This window comes from Pseudophryne corroboree, chromosome 4 (assembly GCF_028390025.1).
Source record: "Pseudophryne corroboree isolate aPseCor3 chromosome 4, aPseCor3.hap2, whole genome shotgun sequence".
In the NCBI taxonomy this organism is placed as follows: Eukaryota; Metazoa; Chordata; class Amphibia; order Anura; family Myobatrachidae; genus Pseudophryne; species Pseudophryne corroboree.
The window spans coordinates 7,243,547-7,270,758 of NC_086447.1; the positions used below are offsets into that span (position 1 = coordinate 7,243,547).

General features: G+C 48.1%; 1 long non-coding RNA gene across 1 annotated transcript in view; it reads right to left on the reverse strand.

Annotated features, from left to right (window-relative positions):
- LOC134911049 (uncharacterized) overlaps nt 1-26,800 on the reverse strand; it is a 41,675-nt gene extending 14,875 nt beyond the window's left edge. The window contains exons 1-3 of the long non-coding RNA XR_010176291.1: nt 26,648-26,800; nt 15,099-15,243; nt 2,690-2,836 (exon numbers count right to left, since the gene is read on the reverse strand). This is a non-coding gene — a long non-coding RNA (uncharacterized LOC134911049). The remainder of the gene's footprint in view (nt 1-2,689; nt 2,837-15,098; nt 15,244-26,647) is intronic.
- Between the last annotated feature and the right edge of the window lie 412 nt (nt 26,801-27,212).

A 27,212-nucleotide genomic window follows, 5' to 3' on the forward strand; every position in this document is an offset into this window, starting at 1 on the left:
TAGTACAGGTCACCCTAGTGACTGTCCACCTATAGTACATGTCACCCTAGTGACTGTCAAGCACACATATACAGGGAAAGTACAAGCTCATTCATATCCTGGACAGTGCGTCCTACAGGCCTGTGTCCAGCAGGGGGCTCCATCCGGGTTACTGCGCTCATTGCCGAGAGCTGTGCTGTTGGAGATGGCCCGGTCTGGTCTATGTGATAACAGGCCCGGTCTATTTGATAAAAGGCCCGGTCTATGTGATAACAGGCCCGCTCTATGTTATAACAGGCCCGGTCTATGTGATAACAGGCCCGGTCTATGTGATAACAGGCCCGCTCTATGTTATAACATGCTCGCTCTATGTGATAACAGGCTCGCTCTATGTGATAACAGGCTCGCTCTATGTGATAACAGGCCCGGTCTATGTGATAACAGGCTGCTCTATGTGATAACAGGCCGCTCTATGCGATAACAGGCCCGCTCTATGTGATAACAGGCCCGGTCTATTTGATAACAGGCTCGGTCTATTTGATAACAGGCCCGGTCTATGTGATAACAGGCTCGCTCTTTGTGATAACAGGCCCGGTCTATGTGATAACAGGCCGCTCTATGCGATAACAGGCTCGCTCTATGTGATAACAGGCCCGCTCTATGTGATAACAGGCCCGCTCTACGTGATAACAGGCTCGCTCTTTGTGATAACAGGCCCGCTCTATGTGATAACAGGCCCGCTCTATGTGATAACAGGCTCGCTCTTTGTGATAACAGGCCCGGTCTATTTGATAACAGGCTCGGTCTATTTGATAACAGGCCGCTCTATGCGATAACAGGCCCGCTCTATGTGATAACAGACCCGCTCTATGTGATAACAGACCCGCTCTATGTGATAACAGGCCCGTCTATGTGATAACAGGCCCGGTCTATGTGATAACAGGCCCGCTCCATGTGATAACAGGCCCGGTCTATGTGATAACAGGCCCGCTCTACGCGATAACAGGCCCACTCTACGTGATAACAGGCCCGCTCTATGTGATAACAGGCCCGCTCTATGTGATAACAGGCCCGGTCTATGTGATAACAGGCCCGCTCCATGTGATAACAGGCCCGGTCTATGTGATAACAGGCCCGCTCCATGTGATAACAGGCCCGGTCTATGTGATAACAGGCCCGGTCTATGTGATAACAGGCCCGCTCTACGCGATAACAGGCCCACTCTATGTGATAACAGGCCCGCTCTATGTGATAACAGGCACGGTCTATGTGATAACAGGCTTGGTCTATGTGATAACAGGCTCGGTCTATGTGATAACAGGCACGGTCTATGTGATAACAGGCTCGGTCTATGTGATAACAGGCCCGGTCTATGTGATAACAGGCCCGGTCTATGTGATAACAGGCCCGCTCTATGTGATAACAGGCCGCTCCATGTCATAACAGGCCCGGTCTATGTGATAACAGGCCCGCTCTACGCGATAACAGGCCCGCTCTATGTGATAACAGGCCCGGTCTATGTGATAACAGGCCGCTCTATGTGATAACAGGCCCGCTCTATGCGATAACAGGCCCGCTCCATGTGATAACAGGCCCGGTCTATGTGATAACAGGCCCGCTCCATGTGATAACAGGCCCGGTCTATGTGATAACAGGCCCGCTCTACGCGATAACAGGCCCACTCTATGTGATAACAGGCCCGCTCTATGTGATAACAGGCCGCTCTATGTGATAACAGGTCCGGTCTATGTGATAACAGGCCGCTCTATGTGATAACAGGCTCGTCTATGTGATAACAGGCCCGCTCTATGTGATAACAGGCCCGCTCTACGTGATAACAGGCTCGTCTATGTGATAACAGGCCCGGTCTATGTGATAGCAGGCCCGCTCCATGTGATAACAGGCCCGGTCTATGTGATAACAGGCCCGGTCTATGTGATAACATGCCCGGTCTATGTGATAACATGCCCGGTCTATGTGATAACAGGCCCGTCTATGTGATAACAGGCCCGGTCTATGTGATAACAGGCTCGGTCTATGTGATAACAGGCCCGGTCTATGGGATAACAGGCCCGGTCTATGTGATAACAGGCCCGTCTATGTGATAACAGGCCCGGTCTATGTGATAACAGGCCCGTCTATGTGATAACAGGCCCGCTCTATGTGATAACAGGCCCGTCTATGTGATAACAGGCCCGCTCTATATGATAACATGCCCGGTCTATGTGATAACATGCCCGGTCTATGTGATAACAGGCCCGTCTATGTGATAACAGGCCCGGTCTATGTGATAACAGGCCCGTCTATGTGATAACAGGCCCGCTCTATGTGATAGCAGGCCCGGTCTATGTGATAACAGGCCCGTCTATGTGATAACAGGCCCGCTCTATGTGATAACAGGCCCGTCTATGTGATAACAGGCCCGCTCTATGTGATAGCAGGCCCGGTCTATGGGATAACAGGCCTCGGCCGGTTTTAGACCTTGTGGCGCCTGGGGCGAAAGTTTTCTTTGACGCCCCCCACAATAGGAAAAAAAGGGATAGTGCGCGCTGTAGTCAAACGGCAAAATATAGGGGCGTGGCTTCACAGGGAAGGGGCGTGGTCACAGTTATGCCCCATGTAGTTGTGCCCCCTGTAGCTGTGCCCGTGCCCCCTGTAGAGCTGTGCCCCAGCAGTTTTGTGCGTCACCCGGACCCTCAGCTCCACTTACCGACAGGTTCCACGCATTTTATGTGGCAGGCGTAGTTACAGCACTTCAGGAAGCTGCCACAGTTCGAGTCACTTCCACACTCCGGATTGGGATCCTTTCCACACGGTGCAAACGTAGGGATCACCGGACACTTGCCCGGTTTCGTACCTGTAGAGAGAGAGACAGACACGTCACTCGCTGGTGGCCCTGGTATATACAGAGGACAACGCCTAGGAAGCAGGGACAGCCGCTGTCACACTGCAGAGAGGACTATGCTCATTATATATAATATACAGTACTAATGGTTTCCATGGGATAAAACAAGCGTCAGCCTTTCTGCTCAGCGGGAAAGGAACCAACATGAATGGAGCAGATTACTGGAGCATGAAGGGCCCACCAGGGAAATGCAATCACAGGGGCCCACTAAGGAGCGTTGCCATACTCTGGAAGGGGTGTGGCCATGTGACCAGAGAGGAGTGGCCAGAGATTATAGGCACCACCTAACATAGTATAGAAAGAAAAAGAGCTCTTCACCTCTGCCCACTTCAAGCTGTTGTGTATGTGCCTGGGTTACACTAGGAGAGAACAGTAGTATATGCGCCAGATACACATACTGCCCCCAGTATAGTGCCAGATACACATACTGCCCCCAGTATAGTGCCAGCTACACATACTGCTCCCAGTATAGTGCCAGCTACACATACTGGCCCCAGTATAGTGCCAGCTACACATAATGACCCCAGTATAGTGCCAGATACACATAATGCCCCCAGTATAGTGCCAGATACACATAATGCCCCCAGTATAGTGCCAGATACACATACTGCCCCCAGTATAGTGCCAGATACACATACTGCCCCCAGTATAGTGCCAGCTACACATAATGACCCCAGTATAGTGCCAGATACACATAATGCCCCCAGTATAGTGCCAGATACACATAATGCCCCCAGTATAGTGCCAGATACACATACGTCCCCAGCAGTGCCAGATACAAATATCCCCCCAGCAGTGCCATATACACATACCCCCCAGTAGTGAAGGGCCCGATACATATATGCCCCTAGTAGTGCAATGACAGATACACATACCCCCCAGTAGTGCAGTGACAGATACACATACCCCCCAGTAGCGCAGTGACAGATACACATAACCCCCCCGTAGTGCAGTGACAGATACACATAGCCCCAGTATTGAAGTGCCAGATACACATACCCCCCAGTAGTGCAATGACAGCTACACATAACCCCCAGTAGTGCAATGACAGATACATATATGCCGCCAGTAGTGCAGTGACAGATACACATACCTCCCAGTAGTGCAGTGACAGATACACATAGCCCCCAGTAGTGCAGTGACAGATACACATACCCCCAGTAGTGCAGTGACAGATACACAAACCCCCCAGTAGTGCAGTGACAGATACACATACCCCCCAGTAGTGCAGTGACAGATACACATACCCTCCAGTAGTGCAGTGACAGATACACATACCCCCCAGTAGTGGAATGACAGATACACATACCCCCCAGTAGTGCAGTGACAGCTACACATACCCCCCAGTAGTGCAGTGACAGATACACATACCCCCAGTAGTGCAGTGACAGATACACATACCCCCAGTAGTGCAGTGACAGATACACATACCCCCCAGTAGTGCAGCGACAGATACACATACCCCCAGTAGTGCAGTGACAGATACACATACCCCCAGTAGTGCAGTGACAGATACACATACCTCCCAGTAGTGCAGTGACAGATACACATACCCCCCAGTAGTGCAGTGACAGATACACATACCCCCCAGTAGTGCAGAGACAGATACACATACCCCCCAGTAGTGCAGAGACAGATACACATACCCCCCAGTAGTGCAATGACAGCTACACATACCCCCCAGTAGTGCAGTGACAGATACACATACCCCCCAGTAGTGCAATGACAGCTACACATACCACCCAGTAGTGCAGAGACAGATACACATACCCCCCAGTAGTGCAATGACAGCTACACATACCCCCCAGTAGTGCAGTGACAGATACACATACCCCCCAGTAGTGCAGTGACAGATACACATACCCCCCAGTAGTGCAGTGACAGATACACATAGCCCCCAGTAGTGCAGTGACAGATACACATACCCCCCAGTAGTGCAGTGACAGATACACATACCCCAGTAGTGAAGTGCCAGATACATATATGCCCCCAGTAGTGCAGTGACAGATACACATACCTCCCAGTAGTGCAGTGACAGATACACATACCCCCAGTAGTGCAGTGACAGATACACATACCCCCCAGTAGTGCAGTGACAGATACACATACCCCCAGTAGTGCAGTGACAGATACACATACCCCCAGTAGTGCAGTGACAGATACACATACCCCCCAGTAGTGCAGTGACAGATACACATAACCCCCCAGTAGTGCAGTGACAGATACACATACCCCCCAGTAGTGCAGTGACAGATACACATACCCCCCGGTAGTGCAGTGACAGATACACATACCCCCCAGTATTGCAGTGACAGATACACATACCCCCCAGTAGTGCAGTGACAGATACACAATCCCCCCAGTAGTGCAGTGACAGATACACATACCCCCCAGTAGTGCAGTGACAGATACACATACCCCCCAGTAGTGCAGTGACAGATACACATACCCCCCAGTAGTGCAGTGACAGATACACATACCCCCCAGTAGTGCAGTGACAGATACACATACCCCCCAGTAGTGCAGTGACAGATACACATACACCCCAGTTGTGCAGTGACAGATACACATACCCCCCAGTAGTGCAGTGACAGATACACATACCCCCCGGTAGTGCAGTGACAGATACACAATCCCCCCAGTAGTGCAGTGACAGATACACATACCCCCCGGTAGTGCAGTGACAGATACACATACCCCCCAGTAGTGCAGTGACAGATACACATAACCCCCCAGTAGTGCAGTGACAGATACACATACCCCCCAGTAGTGCAGTGACAGATACACATACCCCCCGGTAGTGCAGTAACAGATACACATACCCCCCAGTATTGCAGTGACAGATACACATACCCCCAGTAGTGCAGTGACAGATACACAATCCCCCCAGTAGTGCAGTGACAGATACACATACCCCCCAGTAGTGCAGTGACAGATACACATACCCCCCAGTAGTGCAGTGACAAATACACATACCCCCCAGTAGTGCAGTGACAGATACACATACCCCCCAGTAGTGCAGTGACAGATACACATACCCCCAGTAGTGCAGTGACAGATACACATACCCCCAGTAGTGCAGTGACAGATACACATACCCCCCAGTAGTGCAGTGACAGATACACATACCCCAGTAGTGAAGTGCAAGATACATATATGCCCCCAGTAGTGCAGTGACAGATACACATACCCCAGTAGTGAAGTGCCAGATACATATATGCCCCCAGTAGTGCAGTGACAGATACACATACCCCCCAGTAGTGCAGTGAAAGAGACACATACCCCCCAGTAGTGCAGTGACAGATACACATACCCCCCAGTAGTGCAGTGACAGATACACATACCTCCCAGTAGTGCAGTGACAGAGATACATACCCCCCAGTAGTGCAGTGACAGATACACATACCCCCCAGTAGTGCAGTGACAGAGACACATACCCCCCAGTAGTGCAGTGACAGATACACATACCTCCCAGTAGTGCAGTGACAGAGACACATACCCCCCAGTAGTGCAGTGACAGATACACATACCCCCCAGTAGTGCAGTGACAGATACACATACCCCCAGTAGTGAAGTGCCAGATACATATATGCCCCCAGTAGTGCAGTGACAGATACACATACCCCCAGTAGTGAAGTGCCAGATACATATATGCCCCCAGTAGAGCAGTGACAGATACACATACCTCCTAGTAGTGCAGTGACAGATACACATACCCCCAGTAGTGCAGTGACAGATACACATACCCCCAGTAGTGCAGTGACAGATACACATACCCCCAGTAGTGCAGTGCCAGATACACATACCCCCCCAGTAGTGCAGTGACAGATACACATACCTCCCAGTAGTGCAGTGACAGATACACATACCTCCCAGTAGTGCAGTGACAGATACACATACCCCCCAGTAGTGCAGTGACAGATACACATACCCCCCAGTAGTGCAGTGACAGATACACATACCTCCCAGTAGTGCAGTGACAGAGACACATACCCCCCAGTAGTGCAGTGACAGATACACTTACCCCCCAGTAGTGCAGTGACAGATACACATACCTCCCAGTAGTGCAGTGACAGAGACACATACCCCCCAGTAGTGCAGTGACAGATACACATACCCCCCAGTAGTGCAGTGACAGATACACATACCCCCAGTAGTGAAGTGCCAGATACATGTATGCCCCCAGTAGTGCAGTGACAGATACACATACCCCCAGTAGTGCAGTGCCAGATACACATACCCCCCAGTAGTGCAGTGACAGATACACATACCCCCCAGTAGTGCAGTGACAGATACACATACCTCCCAGTAGTGCAGTGACAGATACACATACCTCCCAGTAGTGCAGTGACAGATACACATACCCCCCAGTACTGCAGTGACAGATACACATACCCCCCAGTAGTGCAGTGACAGATACACATACCCCCCAGTAGTGCAGTGACAGATACACATACCTCCCAGTAGTGCAGTGCAGATACACATACCCCCCAGTAGTGCAGTGCAGATACACATACCCCCAGTAGTGCAGTGACAGATACACATACCCCCCAGTAGTGCAGTGACAGATACACATACCCCCCAGTAGTGCAGTGACAGATACACATACCTCCCAGTAGTGCAGTGACAGAGACACATACCCCCCAGTAGTGCAGTGACAGATACACATACCCCCCAGTCGTGCAGTGACAGATACACATACCCCCCAGTAGTGCAGTGACAGATACACATACCCCCCAGTAGTGCAGTGACAGATACACATACCTCCCAGTAGTGCAGTGCAGATACACATACCCCCAGTAGTGCAGTGACAGATACACATACCCCCCAGTAGTGCAGTGACAGATACACATATGCCCCCTCTGTGCCAGTTACACATTCTGCCCCACAGTGCTGCTCATATATATTTATATATATATATATATATATATATAGAGAGAGAGAGAGAGAGAGAGAGAGAGAGAGAGAGAGAGAGAGAGAGAAAGAGAGTATGAGACAAGTGGCACCCACTATAAAGTCCAATACTGCGGAGTACAAGGTCTTATAAATGTAAACAGAAAAATAGGACAAAGACCAGCAACATGTAAAATATAACGTTTTATAAAGCTTCCATCATTCCAAGAGAATTTCCATAAAGTGCAAGGTTCAATGTAAACAGGAGATCAGCAATATGAACGCCATTGGCAAGGGGTATATTAGCATAGTGGGGGTCATTCCGAGTTGATCGCTAGCTGTCGTTGTTCGCAGCGATCAGGCTAAAAATCGGCATTTCTGCGCATGCGTATGCACCGCAGTGCGCACTAGTGACATACGGGTACAAAGACCTTTGTGATTTTGCACGAGTTCTAGCGAAGGTTTCAGTCGCATGGCCGAACGCAGGAAGATTGACATGAAGGGGGCGTTTCTGGGTGTCAACTGACTGTTTTCAGGGAGTGCTTAGAAAAACGCTGATGTGTCAGGGAAAATGCAGGCGTGTCAGGGAAAATGCAGGCGTGGCTGGGCGTTCACTGGGCGGGTGTGTGACGTCAAAAGCCGTCCCTCCGTCGTTAGAATCAACGCACACGAAGAGTAAGTACAGGGCTGGTCTTGGTTTGCACAAAATGATTTTGCAGGCAATCTGCTGCACAGGCGTTCGCACTTCTGCAAAGCAAAAATACACTCCCCGGTGGACGGCGACTATGCTTTTGCACGGCTTCTATAAGTAGCTAGCGAGCGATCAACTCGGAATGACCCCCAGTGTTACTTAGCCAAAGTGTGTATAGATCCTCCTGCAGGGTGTAAGCCGGGGTGAGCCAGACGTGAGCCGGATGCACACCCTGCAGGAGGAGCTATGTACACATTGGCTAAGTAACACTATGCTAATATACCCTCTGCCAATGGCGTTCATATTGCTGATCTCCTGTTTTCATTGCACCTTGCACTTTATGGAATTTCTCTTGGAATGATGGAAGCTTTATAAAACGTCATATTTTGAATGTTGCTGGTCTTTGTCCTATATATAGTACCCCGGCAGGCCAGTACTAGCCTGGTAGTAGCAGTAATAATACAGTAGTAGCAGTAATAATTAGAGATGAGCGGGTTCGGTTCTCAGAGAACTGAAATCCCCCGAACTTCACGCTCCGAGCCCGGATCCGAGCCCAGTTTAGGACTTCCCACCAGACTCAGAAACCAGAACGAGGCAAAACGTCATCATCCCACTGTCGGATTCTCACGGATTTTGGATTCCATATAAACATCCGCGCGTCACCACCATTTTCACTCTGGACTTGGAGAGTGAGGGAGACAGACCTCTGTCTCTCTCTGTGGGTGGTGGCGTCGGGTGGGGTCAGTGTGTGCTCTGTAGGGGTGCTGCTGTAGTCACTGTGGTGTATCTGTGCTGTGTTAGGGGTGCTGTCCTGGGTGTCACTGGTGTTTCATGTGCTGCAGCTGTACATGGGTGTTGCTGTCCTGGCTGTCACTGTGTAGTACAGGGGGCGGGGGCACTGTCTTCCTGTATGCTGTGAAAATACAGGGGTGCTGTTGTTAAAATAAAAGTACACTGGTCCTGTATGCTGTAAAAATTCAGGAGTGCTGCTGTTGTTAAAATAAAAGTACACTGGTCCTGTATGCTGTGAAAATTCAGGAGTGCTGCTGTTGTTAAAATAAAAGCACACTGGTCCTGTATGCTGTAAAAAAGCAAAAATTAATAATCAGAAAAAAAAAGAAATTATCTGATGAGAAACGTAAAAATATGTCATTCACAACACAAAGTGGCAAGGAAAGTCTAAGGCCAAGGCCTGGTAGCTCAGCTTCTCATGAAGATGGAAGCCCTTCTCCCTCTTGAATTTTTTTTTTAAATTAAGCTTATTAAAGCACAGGAAAAAAACAACTGTGTATTCAGAGATATCACAAATCCCAAAGGAGAGTCCAAGTGTGTCTGCGGTTGCGATGTCTAGGCCTGACCTTCCCAACACTGTATGGAAAGAGGAGGCTCCAACCACCATTTGCACGCCCCCTGCAAGTGCTGGGAGGAGCACCACCAGTCCAGTTGCTGATAATGAGAATGAGGATGTCACTGTAGAAGTACACCAGGATGAGGAGGATATAGGTGTAGCTGGCGCTGAGGAGGAAGTTGATGATGAGGATTCTGATGGTGATGTGGTTTGTTTGAATAAGGCACCAGTGGAGACATTTGTTGTCCATGGGATGAGAAACCCCATTGTGATGCCTGGGCAAATACCAAAAAAGCCACCTCTTCGGTGTGAAATTATTTTTATTTCTCTACAAATCCAGACAACAGGTGTCAAGCCATGTGTTGCCTCTGTTAATCCATAATAAGTAGGGGTAAGGACGTTAATCACCTAGGAACATCCTCCCTTATACGTCACCTGCAGTGCACTCATCAGAAGTCAGTGTCAAGTTCAGAAACTTTGGGTAAGAGCATAAGCAGTCCACTGACACCTAAATCCCTTCTTCCTCCTGTACTCAAGCTCCTGCAAGCCACACCACCAACTCCCTCAACGTCAATTTCCTCCTCAGCCATGAACGTCAGTAGTCCTGCAGGCCATGTCCCTGGCATGACTGACGAGTCCTCTCCTAACTGGGATTCCTCTGGATGATCTTTGAGTGTAACGCCTGCTGTTGCTGCCACTGCTGATGTTGCTGCTGGGAGTCGATCGTCATCCCAGAGGGGAAGTTGGAAGACCACTTGTGCTAATTCAACTAAGCAATTGACTGTTCAACAGTCCTTTGCGAGGAAGATGAAATATCACAGCATTCATCCTGTTGCAAAGTGGATAACTGAGGCCTTGACAACTATGTTGGTGTTAGACGTGCATCCGGTATCCGCCATTAGTGCAGTGGAATTTACACAGTTGATGGACTTACTGTGTCCCCGGTACCAAATTCCGTCTAGATTCCACTTCTCTAAGAAAGCGATTCCCGGACTGTACAGGGACATTAAGAAAAGAGTCCTCAGTGTCCTGAAAAATGCGGTTGTACCCAGTGTCCACTTAACCACAGACATGTGGACAAGTGGAGCAGGGCAAACTAAGGACTACATGACTGTGACAGCCCAATGGGTAGATGTATTACCTCCTGCAGCAACAACAGCAGCGGCGGCACCAGTAGCAGCATCTCGCAAATGCCAGCTTATTCCTAGGCAGGCTACACCGTGTATCACCGCTTTCCATAAGAGGCACACCGCTGACAACCTCTTACGGAAAATGAGGGACTTTATCGCACAATGGCTCACCCCACTTAGACTCTCCTGCGGATTTGTGATATCGGACAACGCCAGCAATATTGTGCATGCAGTACATCTGGACAAATTCCAGCACGTCCCATGTTTTGCACATACAATTAATTTGGTGGTACAGATTTTTTTGAAAAATGAGAGGGGTGTGCAGGAGATGCTGTCAGTGGCCCGAATAATTGTGGGCCACTTTCGGCATTCTGCCACTGCGTGCCGAAGACTGGAGTGCCAGCAAACACACCTGAACCTGCCCCGCCATCACCTGAAGCAAGAGGTGGAAACGAGGTGGAATTCAACCCTCTATATGCTTCAGAGGATGGAGGAGCAGCAAAAGGCCATTCAAGCCTAAACATCCACCTATGATATAGGCAAAGGAGGGGGAATGCACCTGACTCAAGCGCAGTGGAGAATGATTTCCACGTTGTGCAAGGTTCTCCAACCCTTCGAACTTGCCACACGTGAAGTCAGTTCAGACATTGCCTGCTTGAGTCAGGTCATTCCCCTCATCAGGCTTTTGCAGAAGCGACTGGAGAAATTGAAGTAGGAGCTAAAACGGAGCAATTCCGCTAAGTATGTGGGACTTGTGGATGGAGCCCTTCATTTGCTTAACCAGGATTCAAGGGTTGTCAATCTGTTGAAATCAGAGCACTACATTATGGCCACCGTGCTCGATCCTAGGTTTAATGCCTACGTTGTATCTCTTTCCAGCAGACACAAGTCTGCAGAGGTTCAAAGACCTGCTGGTGAGTAAATTGTCAACTCAAGCGGAACGTGACCCGTCAACATCTCCTCCTTCACATTCTCCCGCAACTGGGGCACAAGGAAAACGATAAGTTTTCCTAGCCCATTCGCTGGCGGTGATGCAGGGCAGTCTGGAGCGAGTGCTGACATCTGGTCCGGACTGAAGGACCTGCCAAAGATTACTGACATGTCGTCTACTGTCACTGTATATGATTCTGTCACCATTGAAAGAATGGTGGAGGATTATATCAGTGACAGCATCCAAGTAGGCACGTCAGACAGTCCGTACGTATACTGGCAGGAAAAAGAGGCAATTTGGAGGCCCTTGCACAAACTGGCTTTATTTTACCTAAGTTGCCCCCCCTCCAGTGTGTACTCCGAAAGAGTGTTTAGTGCAGCCGCTCACCTTGTCAGCAATCGGCGTACGAGGTTACTTCCAGAAAATGTGGAGAAGATGATGTTCATCAAAATGAATTGTAATCAATTCTTCCGTGGAGACATTGACCAGCAGCAATTGCCTCCAGAAAGTACACAGGGTCCTGTGATGGTGGATTCCAGTGGGGACGAATTAATAATCTGTGAGGAGAAGGATGTACACAGTGAAAGGGGTGAGGAATCGGACGATGATGAATGATGAGGTGGACATCTTGCCTCTGTAGAGCCAGTTTGTGAAAGGAGAGATTGATTGCTTCTTTTTTGGTGGGGGCCCAAACCAACCCGTCATTTCAGTCACAGTCGTGTGGCCGACCCTGTCACTGAAATGATGGGTTGGTTAAAGTGTGCATGTCCTGTTTATACAACATAAGGGTGGGTGGGAGGGCCCAAGGACAATTCCATCTTGCACCTCTTTTTCTTCTTTGCATCATGTGCTGTTTGGGGACTAGTTTTTTAAAGTGCCATCCTGTCTGACTCTGCAGTACAACTCCAGGGGTACTGCCGTATAAGTCCAGGGGTACTGCCGTATAAGTCCAGGGGTACTGCCGTATAAGTCCAGGGGTACTGCTGTGTATGTCCAGTCCAGTGGTGCTGTCTTGTGCTGCATCAGTCCAGTGGTGGTGTCCTGCGCTGTATATTATTTACTCCAAATAAAAGGGTTATATACATTACTTATATTATTATCCAAATTAATTTTACAAGCTTTGCCGTGTGTGTGTGGTTTAGGGGTACGCTAACCTGTGCCACCAGTATTGTGTATATGTATAGTGTATATGTATTGTGTATACAGTATGTATTGTGTATATGTATTGTGTATACAGTATGTATAGTGTATATGTATTGTGTATACAGTATGTATTGTGTATATGTATTGTGTATACAGTATGTATAGTGTATATGTATTGTGTATACAGTATGTATTGTGTATATGTATTGTGTATACAGTATGTATTGTGTATATGTATAGTGTATATGTATTGTGTATATAGTATGTATTGTGTATATGTATTTATAAACCGCACATGTCACTCCGCACTGTATTTATTATTATTACCAGTTATTTATATAGCGCACACATATTCTGCAGCGCTGTACAGAGAATATTTACCCATTCACATCAGTCCCTGCCCCAGTGGCGCTTACACTCTAGGGTGGTCATTCCGAGTTGTTCGCTCGCTGACGATTTTCGCAGTGCAGCGATCAAGTGAAAAAAAACGGCAAAAATGCGTATTCGCATGGTACGCAGCGCGCATGCGCTAAGTACTTTCACACACAATTTTGTAGATTTACACAAGCTAGAGCGACGTTTTTTCATCGCTCGAGTGATCGTAGTGTGATTGACAGGAAGTGGGTGTTTCTGGGTGGAAACTGGCCGTTTTCTGGGAGTGTGCTAAAAAACGCAGGCGTGCCAGGAAAAAACGCAGGAGTGGCTGGAGAAACGGGGGAGTGGCTGGAGAAACGGGGGAGTGGCTAGCCGAACGCAGGGCGTGTTTATGACGTCAAACCAGGAACTAAACGGACTGAGCTGATCGCAATCTGTGAGTAGGTCTGGAGCTACTCAGAAACTGCAAGGAATTATTTAGTAGCAGTTCTGCTAATCTTTCGTTCGCAATTCTGCTAAACTAAGATACACTCCCAGAGGGCGGCGGCCTAGCGTGTGCAATGCTGCTAAAAGCAGCTAGCGAGCGGACAACACGGAATGTTGCCCATATTCCCTACCACATGTACACACACACACACATTCACACTAGGGTTAATTTTGTTTGGAGCCAGTTGACCTACCTGTATACTTTTGGATTGTGGGAGGAAACTGGAGTACCCGGAGGTAACCCATGCAAGTACAGGGAGAATATACAAACTCCACACATCGGGCCATGGTGGGAATTGAACCCATGACCTCAGTGCTGTGAGGCAGGGGTGGCACTCGTTGTACCGGCTGTTGGGATCCCGATGCTCAGCATACCGATGCCGGTATACCAACAACTTTTCTCCCTCTTGGTGTGTCCACGACACCACTGGAGGAAGAATAAATAGCGTAGCACGTCGCCGTGCCCTCAGCGTGGGGAGTGCAGTGAGCCCATGAGGCGCTCTTTTGCACTCACTCCCGCTTCCGGCAATTGGTAGTACACCCGTGAGGCAGTGACGCTGACCATTACACCGTCCGTGCTGTACACCGGGGCTCCGGATTGCTGCTGGTGTGCACAGTTGCTTTATCACTGTCTCTGGGAGGGCCCAGTGATCCGAAGCTTCTGGAGGTGGGTAAGACAGGACGCTGAGACCCACCGGGTCACCTTTGTGCCTTTACCCCTGAGCGGGCCGTTCTGAGCATCTTTCCGCTGGGGGCAGAGACTTAATCCGGGCAGTAGGAAATGATTGCTTGGTGTAAGTGCTGCAGCAAAAGACCCTCCTACAGGAATTTATACACCCAACCCCGATTCATTGTCACTTACAGTATATAGGGGGGGAATTCAGCAGCAGTCACATCTCCCCGAACTCCCATGCAGTGCATGCGCACAGGACCTATACGCGGGCGGGGAGATGCGATCTCATCTCTGTTATGCGGACCCCTCGCCCTGATTGACAGGCAGTGGCGTTCACGGGCGGTGAGGCAGTGTTGAGGGGAATTTGCATGCTGGGCGGCCGATGACATCGCTGCCGGGAATTTGCGCTGTGGGCGGCCCCCAGCATGCGATCGCAGCCAGTTGCAGTTAGCTGAATGAGCGCCATCACAAATGAGCGATTTTTGCCAATCTGTGCATCGACTGCAATTATCAGAAGGCGACTGCATCCGTCAGCTCCACTTACCGGCAGGGTCCACGCATTTTATGTGGCAGGCGTAGTTACAGCACTTCTGGATGCCGTCACAGTCCGAGTCACCCACACCCGGGATTCGGGTCCTTTTCACATTTTACTAACGTAGGGATCACCGGACACTTTCCTGGTTTCTTCCCTGTAGAGAGAGACAGACACATCACTCGCTGGTGGCCCTGGTATATACAGAGTATATAGCCTAGGAAGCAGGGACAGCCGCTGTCACATCTATAAACTCATTATATATAATATACAGTACTGAGCGTCAGCCTTTCTGCTCAGAGGGAAAGGAACCAACATGAATGGGGCAGTAATAATAATAATCTGGTTACAGGTGTGTAATCACTGCTGGCCCGTGCTTGTAACACCCTGCAGCCATTATCACCGTGGCAGTGCCCCAGGATGCTCCGGTAGTTAGGGGGTGGGGCCGCTATAGGGTGTTGCGGAGCCGCTGAGCGGTTATATTGAAGAGGGATTTGCAGGGGCGCTGTATGAGAGGAGGAGGCCGGTGTTCCCCACCTCAGCTGGATCCCCCCCCCCCGGGCCCCCTCCTCTCTGCGTCAGCGCTGTATATATAGTATCTCCTATATAATAGCCCAGATCTGTGACTCTGTGCCTGGGCCTCTAACGCTGGGCGTGGCTAGGAGCTCTCATTGGGTTAGCAGCAGGTCTATCACACCCAATCCACAGCTGATTGGGCGAGATACGCCCTCCCACACAGGTTACATCCAATGGGAGGCTCTGCCCTTTATCTGCTGTGGGTTTCCGGGGCAGGATTAACCATACCTCCCAACTGTCCCGATTTTTGCGGGACAGTCCTCTTTTTTTGGGACTGTCCCGCTGTCCCACCCGCGGGCCGCAGTGTCCCGCGGTGGGGGGGGGGGGGGGGGGGGGGCAGTCGGGAGACTCCTGTCATCGCTGCCCTGCTTAGCAGAGCAGCGGTGAATAGACGCTGTGTGCCCTCTTTAAGTATTTACAAAGTTGGGAGGTATGGGATTAACAGTGTGCCTGATGAAGCTGCAGCTCCAGCCCCACATCCCAAAATAGGCCCCCTGCATCTGCAGCTCCACACCCTCCATCAATGTACACATAAGCATCGCTACAAATCCAAAAAGGGGTGTGGCCACGTGTAAAGTGTATAGTGGTGTGACCATGCCCCTTTCCCTATACTTTGAATGGGAGTTTGGAGAGCCAAAAATCAGTATAGACCATAAATAAAGGTCCTGTACCTGCCAGTAAGGTGCAGCTGGAGGGTATGCCACTGCATCTGCAGCAAGTCTCTGCGCTGTACATAGGGGAAAGAAACATCCTTTTACTGCAGCGTCCTATGTCCTGCTGCCAGTCCACCTGCCCCCTCCGCCATCAACAATCCCCACTCCCTAGCCGCAGGGCAGGTGGAACAAAAGCTGCTGCAGCCACCGGCATAGATGTGTATGAAAGCGGCGCAGCGGAAGACTTTCATAGCCCTCCCTGCGCCGCATACTCTCTGAGCCCCAGAGCCTCCTCTGCGCGTGATGTCACAGAAATGCCTCCCCACCACAGCCGCGCCCAGATCCCCAGAGGCCCTGACCCCGCAACACAGCACCTGGCCTGCCGGCCTGGAAGCCCCGAGATGGTTAATGTAACGGATAGAGTGGGTGATATCGCGGAGGGTAATGTCTGGACGCTGAATCAATGTAAAAGGTGACAGTGCTGTGCAGTGCAGTGGGTGTGTGGTGTCACTGACACTGCACAGCACTCTCACCTTTTACATTGATTCAGCCAGTCAGTCAGTTCTGCCAGCCAGTCACTATTGTTATCACCGGTGTCCCAACGCGCCGCATTACAGGGAAGTAGACGCACTAAATAAACTACAGCTCCCAGCAGCCCTTAGCGCCGAAGCATTCCAGCACTAAGGCCTGCTGGGAGCTGTAGTTTATTGAGTACATCTTCTTCCCTGTAATGTGCCGCGTTGGGACACCGGCGCTAACAATAGTGACTGGCTGCTGTGCGAGTCTCCGGGAGAGCCACTGCCAAAGGGAGGACAGCAGCTTAGCTGGTGACAGGAGGAGAAGTATTACCCCCTCCCCCACTCACAGTAACTCCGGACCCCTTCAGCGACACCCCCCCTCCAGCACCCACGGTGGCTCCGGACTCCCTCCCCCAGCAAGTCTTATCTGCTGCTGGCTGTTAGTATCACTGCCAGCAGTTACTGCCCTCGGCCATTAGATGGCGCTGTTGGCTCATAAATGAATTGTCCATAGCTCATCAGTGTCAGACATATTTATCACACATATCTCCTTGTACTCCGCAGCTGACATCTACTCTCCTTATTACAGCAGCCTCCACGTAACCTGCGCCGGGCTATAGAGCTGAATGAGAAGCGGACGTGTACACAGGTGGCAGCTAGGGCCTAGCGGTATGGCCAGTGATATAGAGGTACAGCTACACCTCAGTCTCTCCCTAGTGGAGCCCCGTGTCTCTGTACATAGGCTGCTGGCACATAGATGGGTGACAGAAACCAGCCTCTGCCCTGTTATGTGTGGAAGTGGTGCTGTTAGTGTGTATAGTTCTCACCAACCAGCCGCTATCACTGCGCCCCAGTCTCCTTATCCCGGCTTCCCCGGAGCCGCTTCCCATCATTTATTCAGGTAATAATAACCTGTGTATTACAGCTGCCACATTAACCCCTTCTACAGAGAGATGAGAATATTACCATCCCAATGAAAGTCCAGCACTAGTCCAGCACCAAGTGACAGATCACCGGGATCTGTACTGGCCACAAGCAGCGGGTGCAGGAGGGAGAATATGAGGATCCAACACCCACAGTCCCAATGGCCAAATTCTTACCGCGTTTCACTGTGGAGCTGCCCACCGCTACTGCCTATGCAGGCGTCTTCCCTGGCTACTGTGGAAGCTGCGGGTTATTCCATGTCCAGAGACTGGGCTCATGCATATACAAGATTACAAGAGAGAAAAAGAAATTGGTTATATATATGGGTGCACTCCATCCCCCCTTTTTTTTTTAAATCAGCTGTTAAAATAAGATTTTATTAGTTAAAATCAGGTATGAATGAAGTATACTCAACTTGAAGCCTGTATGGCCCATAAATTGTATTTTATATTTATTTATTCTATCACTAGCCTAAAATAGGCTGTCAAAGCGAAGTAAAGAAAAGATTGTGAGAGAAATATATGAAAGTGTGAATAAAGATTTAAAATGATTATTTGTGTCACGTCTCTTATTTGTCTTGTTTATACATGTATATTTTGAGTTGCTTTGTGCGTGCTATCAATAAATGAATCACACAAAGTGGTACTGATGTGTTGTCATAGATTAAAGTTTAGTGATGCGTAGTTAACAGACTGGAGAATAAGTGTCTAGTTTATGATATAATGTAACACCAATTGGTTACACTTCAATAGACAGGAATAATTATGTATCCATGATGGTCACGTCAATTATCTAAATTGTGACTAAAATGTCATACCACCAGTGAGTACAGATAACGTTAGATACACCAACCTTTGGTCCGCAGCTAAACAGAATCTGAATACACTAATTATAATGGTTGTATCTGGGAATATAATCCTCAAGTATACACCATTTAGTGTTTATACTTCTGATGCTGCTGTATTTCCTTTGTGGTGACACTGTCCTTTACACATACATTTCATGCAGCCATACAGTCATGATAACAATAAAAGTGCACTTGACTTTCTGTGCTTATAGGTAATACTACTATAGGTCAAATTTGATATTACAAATCCCTCTTGTCGGGTACTGTATAGTCTTATAGTTTGTCACAATTCACATTAATAGGGCTTTTATTTCTGACATGCCTATAGTTATATATTATATTATAGATAGCTCTTGTTATTTATAAGGCACAAAGTAACCGCGTGTTTTGCACTCAATGTAAATAACTTGTCACAGTCCGTTTCCACATAAACTTCTTTTTCCTTTCCCAGAACACTTATAATTCTTAAATGTGCTATAAAGAACTTTTATTGTTAATGAGGCACATATAAGGAGTGTGTTTAATGCACTTTAGGCTAGCGGGCGTCCCCGCCATGTATGTCCGTTAGGATCGGATCTAATGCACGCTGCTTTGAAGCCACAGTTCTGTCTCCACCGCTGCCTTGATAAAGACAGCAGTGAAGCACGCGCAGCATCAGTTCGCTACAACTCGTACTATGATGATTGCATTGGAGACGTGACACATGTCCACCAATGTGCATTTCGCTCCAGTGTCGGGCTTCCTCAGGGCATAGTGATTCGCGCCCGCTATCTCTGATAGCTATATAGAGGGAGATCTATCATGAAAGGTCCATTCAAATCTTCTCTTTCCCAATGAAATTTCCGTATTTGAAATCCATGTCACTGATTTATTAATTAATCAGTGATGGGTATGGTTGCGTCTCTTTTTACATTCCCAGCATGACTTTATTTCATGCCGGGTCCCGCACTCCATCTGAGTCTTAGTAAAACCTGACATATGTATTACTAATGTTATTTCTCATACATCCTAGAGCAGCCGTGGCCAACCTGTAGCTCTTGAGCCGCATGTGGCTCCCGACACTCAGTCACCTGACCACAACAGATCCTGGAAACTGGTGCACTCCAGCCAGACACACAGCAGCACCACGGCGACTGAAAACTGAGGGAGCCAGATACTGGGCTGTAGTGACATATGAGGGTGGGCTGGAGTGACACAAGGGGGAGCTGGCTGGAGTGACACAGAAGGATCCTGGTAGGAGAGACATAATGAGGGAGCTGACTGGAGTGATACAGGAGGGTGCTGGCTGGAGTGACACACGAGGGTGCTGCCAAGAGTGACACAATGGGGAGTTGGTACCCCAGGGAAGGTTTTTATTCGAGTCTGTTCGTGGTCCCGAAGTCGGATGGCTCAGTCAGACCTATTCTGAACCTAAAATCCCTCAATTTCTTTCTAAAAAAGTTCAAATTCAAGATGGAGTCTCTCAGAGCAGTGATCCCCAGTCTGGAGGAGGGGGACTTTATGGTGTCGGTTGACATAAAGGATGCCTACTTACATGTCCTCATATATCCTCCACATGAGGCTTACCTGAGATTTGCTGTTCACCAATTTCAGACGTTGCCGTTTGGTCTGTCCACGGCTCCGAGGATCTTCACCAAGGTTATGGCGGAAATGATGGTTCTCCTACGCAAGCAGGGAATCACAATTATCCCGTACTTGGACGATCTCCTGATAAAGGCGAGATCCAAGGAGCAATTGCTGAAAAATGTTGCGCTTTCTCTGACGATTCTGCAACAACATGGTTGGCTCCTAAACTTGCCAAAGTCACAGTTGGTTCCGACGACACGGCTGTAATTCTTGGGTATGATTCTGGATACAGAATTACAGAGAGTTTTTCTTCCATTGGAAAAGGCGCTGGAAATACAGAACATGGTAAAACAGATTCTGAAACCGGCAAATGTGTCGGTTCTTCACTGCACTCGGTTGCTGGGGAAGATGGTGGCGGCCTACGAGGCCATTCAGTATGGCAGGTTCCATGCCAGGGTGTTTCAGTGGGACCTGTTGGACAAGGGGTCCGGGTCTCACCTGGACATGCACCGGAAAATACTCCTATCTTCCAGGACCAGGATCTCCCTTCTGTGGTGGCTGCACAGTTCTCACCTTCTAGAGGGACGCAGGTTCGGGATTCAGGATTGGATCCTGGTGACCACAGATGCAAGTCTCCGAGACTGGGGAGCAGTCACACAGGGGAAAAATGTTCAGGGAAAATGGTCAAGCCAGGAAGCTTGTCTACACATAAACATTCTGGAATTAAGGGCCATTTACAACGGCATTCTGCAAGCGGAACATCTTCGCGGTCTGCCTGTCTTGATTCAGTCAGACAACATAACAGCAGTGGCGTTCATAAGCCGCCAGGGCGGAACAAAGAGCAGAGCGGCAATGGCCGAGGCCACGAAAGTTCTTAGCTGGGTGGAGAGACATTCAAAAGCTCTGTCAGCGGTCTTCATTCCAGGAGTGGACAACTGGGAAGCAAACTTCCTCAGCAGACACGATCTCCATCCAGGAGAGTGGGGTCTTCATCAAGAGGTCTTTGCAGAAGTGACAAGTCGTTGGGGAATTCCTCAAATAGACATGATGGCGTCCCGCCTCAACAAGAAACCTCAGAGATATTGTTCCAGGTCGAGGGACCCTCAAGCAATAGCGGTGGACGCCCTTGTGACACCGTAGGGGTTTCCGTCGGTCTATGTGTTCCCTCCACTTCCAATCATTCCAAAGGTGATAAAGATTATAAGAAGAACAAGGGTTCAGGCGATACTCATTGTTCCAGATTGGCCAAAGAGGGCCTGGTTTCCGGATCTTCAGGAATTGCTCATAGAAGATCCCTGGCCTCTTCCTCTACGAGAGGACCTGTTACAACAAGGACCGTACGTGTATCAAGACTTACCGTGGCTGCGTTTGACGGCATGGCGGTTGAACGCCAAATCCTAGCCCGGAAGGGTATTCCCATTGAAGTCATTCCCACACTTTTTCAGGCTAGGAAAGAAGTAACGGCAAAGCATTACCACCGTATTTGGAGGAAATATGTGTCTTGGTGTGAATCTAAGAAGGCTCCTACGGAAGAATTTCAGCTGGGGCGTTTGCTCCATTTTTTGCAAGCAGGTGTGGATGCGGGCCTAAAGTTAGGCTCTATTAAAGTACAAATTTCGGCCTTGTCAATCTTATTTCAGAAAGAATTGGCCTTCCTTCCAGAAGTTTAGACCTTCGTGAAAGGCGTGCTGCACATCCAACCTCCATTTGTGCCCCCTGTGGCACCGTGGGATCTTAATGTGGTGTTGCAGTTCCTGCAATCTCATTGGTTTGAACCTTTACGTAAGGTTGAGTTAAAATTCCTTACTTGGAAAGTGGTCATGTTGTTGGCCTTGGCATCCGCAAGGAGGGTATCTGAGTTGGCGGCTTTGTCTCACAAAAGCCCCTATTTAATCTTCCATGCTGATAGAGCGATGTTGAGAACTCATCAGCAATTTCTGCCAAAAGTGGTTTCATCGTTTCACGTAAACCAGCCTATTGTGGTGCCAGTGGCTACTGACGCCTTGGCGGAATCTAAGTATCTCGATGTGGTTAGAGTTTTGAGAATCTATGTCGCCAGGACGGCTCAGATTAGGAAAACAGAGGCTCTGTTTGTCCTGTGGGCTCCCAACAAGATTGGGGCTCCTGCTTCCAAGCAGACTATTGCACGCTGGATCTGTAATACGATTCAACAGGCTCATTCTACGGCAGGATTGCCGTTACCGAAATCGGTGAAAGCCCATTCTACCAGAAAGGTGGGCTCATCCTGGGTGGCTGCCCGAGGGGTCTCGGCATTACAGCTTTGCCGAGCTGCTACTTGGTCGGGTTCAAACAACTTTGCAAAGTTTTACAAGTTTGATACCCTGGCTGAGGAGGACATCTTGTTTGGTCAATCGGTGCTGCAGAGTCATCCGCACTCTCCCGCCCGTTCTAGAGCTTTGGTATAAACCCCATGGTTCTTGAAGCATCCCCAGCATCCTCTAGGACGTATGAGAAAATAGGATATTAATACCTACCGGTAAATCCTTTTCTCTTAGTCCGTAGAGGATTCTGGGCGCCCGTCCCAGTGCGGACTGTATCTGCAGTTTTGGTTATGGTTACACTCATGTTGAGTTAAGTTCCGTCAGTCTGTTGCTGATGTTGGTCATGCCGTTGCATGCGTAGTTGTTAAATGCCATGTTGTACGGCGTGTTGAGGTGTGAGCTGGTATGTATCTCACCTTAGTTTAAAAATAAAAATCCTTTTCCTCAAAATGTCCATCTCCCTGGGCACAGTTCCTAAAACTGAAGTCTGGAGGAGGGGCATAGAGGGTGGAGCCAGTTCACACCCCTTTTAAAGTCTTAAAGTGCCCATGTCTCCTGCGGATCCAGTCTATACCCCATGGCTCTTGAAGCATCCCCAGCATCCTCTACGGACTAAGAGAAAAGGATTTACTGGTAGGTATTAAAATCCTATTTTTATGCATCCATAGCTCAGTCTGCTTTTAGGACACATTTATTTCATGCTAGGTCCCGTGCATCATCTGACTCTCAAATAAGCCCGACATCTGCCTTATTAATATATCTATCCTGTTAGTATATTATTAATATATTCCTGGTGTGGTTTTACCAAATAATAGAAATTAGAAATATTTATTAATTAATTATATTATCCTCTTTTCATCAAGTAATAAGAATAGATGAATTCATATCTGAAAATTGGATTTAATAATTAAATAAATTGTAAATGCCATAGATTATTAATAACAGAGAGAAAAGAATATGTTTGATAGTTAAAGTGATACACTTTATTATTACATGACTTCTAAGTGTGTTTGTGTATATTACTGCTTTCCTTATTGAATTATCGTAGGCATTCCTAAACATAACGGACCTACACGGCGGGGACGCCCGCTAACCTAAAGTGCATTAAACACCCTCCTTATATGTGCCTCACTAACAATAAAAGTTCTTTATAGCACATTTAAGAATTATGAGTGTTCTGGGAAAGGAAAAAGAAGTTTATGTGGAAACGGACTGTGACAAGTTATTTACATTGAGTGGAAAACACGCGGTTACTTTGTGCCTTATAAATAACAAGAGCTATCTATAATATAATATATAACTATAGGCATGTCAGAATTAAAAGCCCTATTAATGTGAATTGTGACAAACTATAAGCCTATACAGTACCCGACAAGAGGGATTTGTAATATCAAATTTGACCTATAGTAGTATTACCTATAAGCACAGAAAGTCAAGTGCACTTTTATTGTTATCATGACTGTATGGCTGCATGAAATGTATGTGTAAAGGACAGTGTCACCACAAAGGAAATACAGCAGCATCAGAAGTATAAACACTAAATGGTGTATACTTGAGGATTATATTCCCAGATACAACCATTATAATTAGTGTATTCAGATTCTGTTTAGCTGCGGACCAAAGGTTGGTGTATCTAACGTTATCTGTACTCACTGGTGGTATGACATTTTAGTCACAATTTAGATAATTGACGTGACCATCATGGATACATAATTATTGATGTCTATTGAAGTGTAACCAATTGGTGTTACATTATATCATAAACTAGACACTTATTCTCCAGTCTGTTAACTACGCATCACTAAACTTTAATCTATGACAACACATCAGTACCACTTTGTGTGATTCATTTATTGATAGCACGCACAAAGCAACTCAAAATATACACGTATAAACAAGACAAATAAGAGACGTGACACAAATAATCATTTTAAATCTTTATTCACACTTTCATATATTTCTCTCACAATCTTTTCTTTACTTCGCTTTGACAGCCTATTTTAGGCTAGTGATAGAATAAATAAATATAAAATACAATTTATGGGCCATACAGGCTTCAAGTTGAGTATACTTCATTCATACCTGATTTTAACTAATAAAATCTTATTTTAACAGCTGATTTAAAAAAAAAAAGGGGGATGGAGTGCACCCATATATATAACCAATTTATTTTTCTCTCTTTTAATCTTCCATATTGTTATAATTGGTGAGTTGCACCCAATAGGGACATTTGAATAATATAAGGAAATACAATTATCCCAATTATTGAGCCCTAACTTCCCCAACAATAAACTATCTACATCCTGGTGCGGAAAATTGTCTCTGTTCTCTCACATACATATACAGTAAGTCTATAGAGGCACGGCACACATAATTCTGCACCAGGAGAGGGGGGTAAGGGAGGGAGAGGACGCTCCAGTGTTGGCTGAATGCAGTAAGGATGCTCACATAAATGCAGATCACACAGACATACATGACACATACATATACAGTAAGTCTATAGAGGCACAGCACACATAATTCTGCACCAGGAGAGGGGGTAAGGAAGGGAGAGGACGCTCCAGTGTTGGCTGAATGCAGTAAGGGTGCTCACATAAATGCAGAAACGCGCACACATACATGACACATACATATACAGTAAGTCTATAGAGGCACAGCACACGTAATTCTGCACCAGGAGAGGGGGGTAAGGGAGGGAGAGGATGCTCCAGTGTTGGCTGAATGCAGTGTGAGCTCACATAAATGCAGATCACACAGACATACATGACACATACATATACAGTAAGTCTATAGAGGCACAGCACACATAATTCTGCACCAGGAGAGGGGGGTAAGGGAGGGAGAGGACGCTCCAGTGTTGGCTGAATGCAGTAAGGATGCTCACATAAATGCAGATCACACAGACATACATGACACATACATATACAGTAAGTCTATAGAGGCACAGCACACATAATTCTGCACCAGGAGAGGGGGTAAGGGAGGGAGAGGACGCTCCAGTGTTGGCTGAATGCAGTAAGGGTGCTCACATAAATGCAGAAACGCGCACACATACATGACACATACATATACAGTAAGTCTATAGAGGCACAGCACACGTAATTCTGCACCAGGAGAGGGGGGTAAGGGAGGGAGAGGATGCTCCAGTGTTGGCTGAATGCAGTGTGAGCTCACATAAATGCAGATCACACAGACATACATGACACATACATATACAGTAAGTCTATAGAGGCACAGCACACGTAATTCTGCACCAGGAGAGGGGGGTAAGGGAGGGAGAGGATGCTCCAGTGTTGGCTGAATGCAGTGTGAGCTCACATAAATGCAGATCACACAGACATACATGACACATACATATACAGTAAGTCTATAGAGGCACAGCACACGTAATTCTGCACCAGGAGAGGGGGGTAAGGGAGGGAGAGGATGCTCCAGTGTTGGCTGAATGCAGTGTGAGCTCACATAAATGCAGATCACACAGACATACATGACACATACATATACAGTAAGTCTATAGAGGCGCGGCACACGTAATTCTGCACCAGGAGAGGGGGGTAAGGGAGGGAGAGGATGCTCCAGTGTTGGCTGAATGCAGTAAGGGTGCTCACATAAATGCAGAAACGCGCACACATACATGACACATACATGACTATTCTCCTTGCTTAGATGCTGGTCACTCCAGATCACACAGACATGCAGAAGCACACACATGACACATACATGACACATACATGACTATTCTGCCTGCTTAGATGCTGGGCTCTGCAGATCTGCCCCTAACCCCCCCCCCCCCCTCCCATGTCCCGCGCCCTTTCTCTTACGGTACTTTATGCCCATTCTGCTAATATCTCGGCATAACCCCCATTGTACCGATACCTATATAACGCAGCCCTGTGGTCACCTGACTAGCATGGCCACACCCATCACCTATACACATACAGTCACCTCATTATAAGACGTAGATAATACAACTGGGTAAGATGGTTTGTAGCGGGCTCTGTGCCAGCTGTAGAGAGAGCTGCCAGTCACCCTGCACCAGCAGTGCCCTGTACATCCCCTGTCACAGTGTGTCACACACACAACATCTGTGTAATGACACAATCACCCTCATCAGGACAATGTAACGCTGCAATAATATAATACATGCCACCTGAGATATACAGAAGCAGTACTTACAGTAATCTATGTGACTTACCTGCAGCCACCGCTGCCAGCAGGACCAGCCCCAGGGAGACAACAGCGAGCTTCATGTCTGGTGTCACTAGTATAATAGCACCTGGTCCTGCACCAGCATTTATACCGGAGCCTGGGAGGTGCAGCACGGGGCGGAGACGGCTCCGGGTGTTATTGCCTAATAGCTTCTACATTACATAATAGGCTGTCACATCGCAGCAGCGTCGCCCTGGTCACTAATGACACATGTCACACTCTCACACACCGGGGCTCATTCACTATGGATCACTATGAGACAGGGATAGTGATATTCTCAGTCCTGCTGCTGCTAAACATCACATGTGAGGAGCCGCGGTGCAAGGAGAAAAAACCTCTTACCTAATTCACACCTGATCGCAGCAGCAAATTTGTTAGCAAATGGGCAACCCCATGTGCACTGCGGGGGAAGGGGGGGGGGGGGGGCAGATGTAACATGTGCAGTACAGGGGGGGCAGATGTAACATGTGCAGAGAGAGTTAGATTTGTGTGGGGTGTTTTCAAACTGAAATCTAAATTGCAGTGTAAAAATAAAGCAGCCAGTATTTACC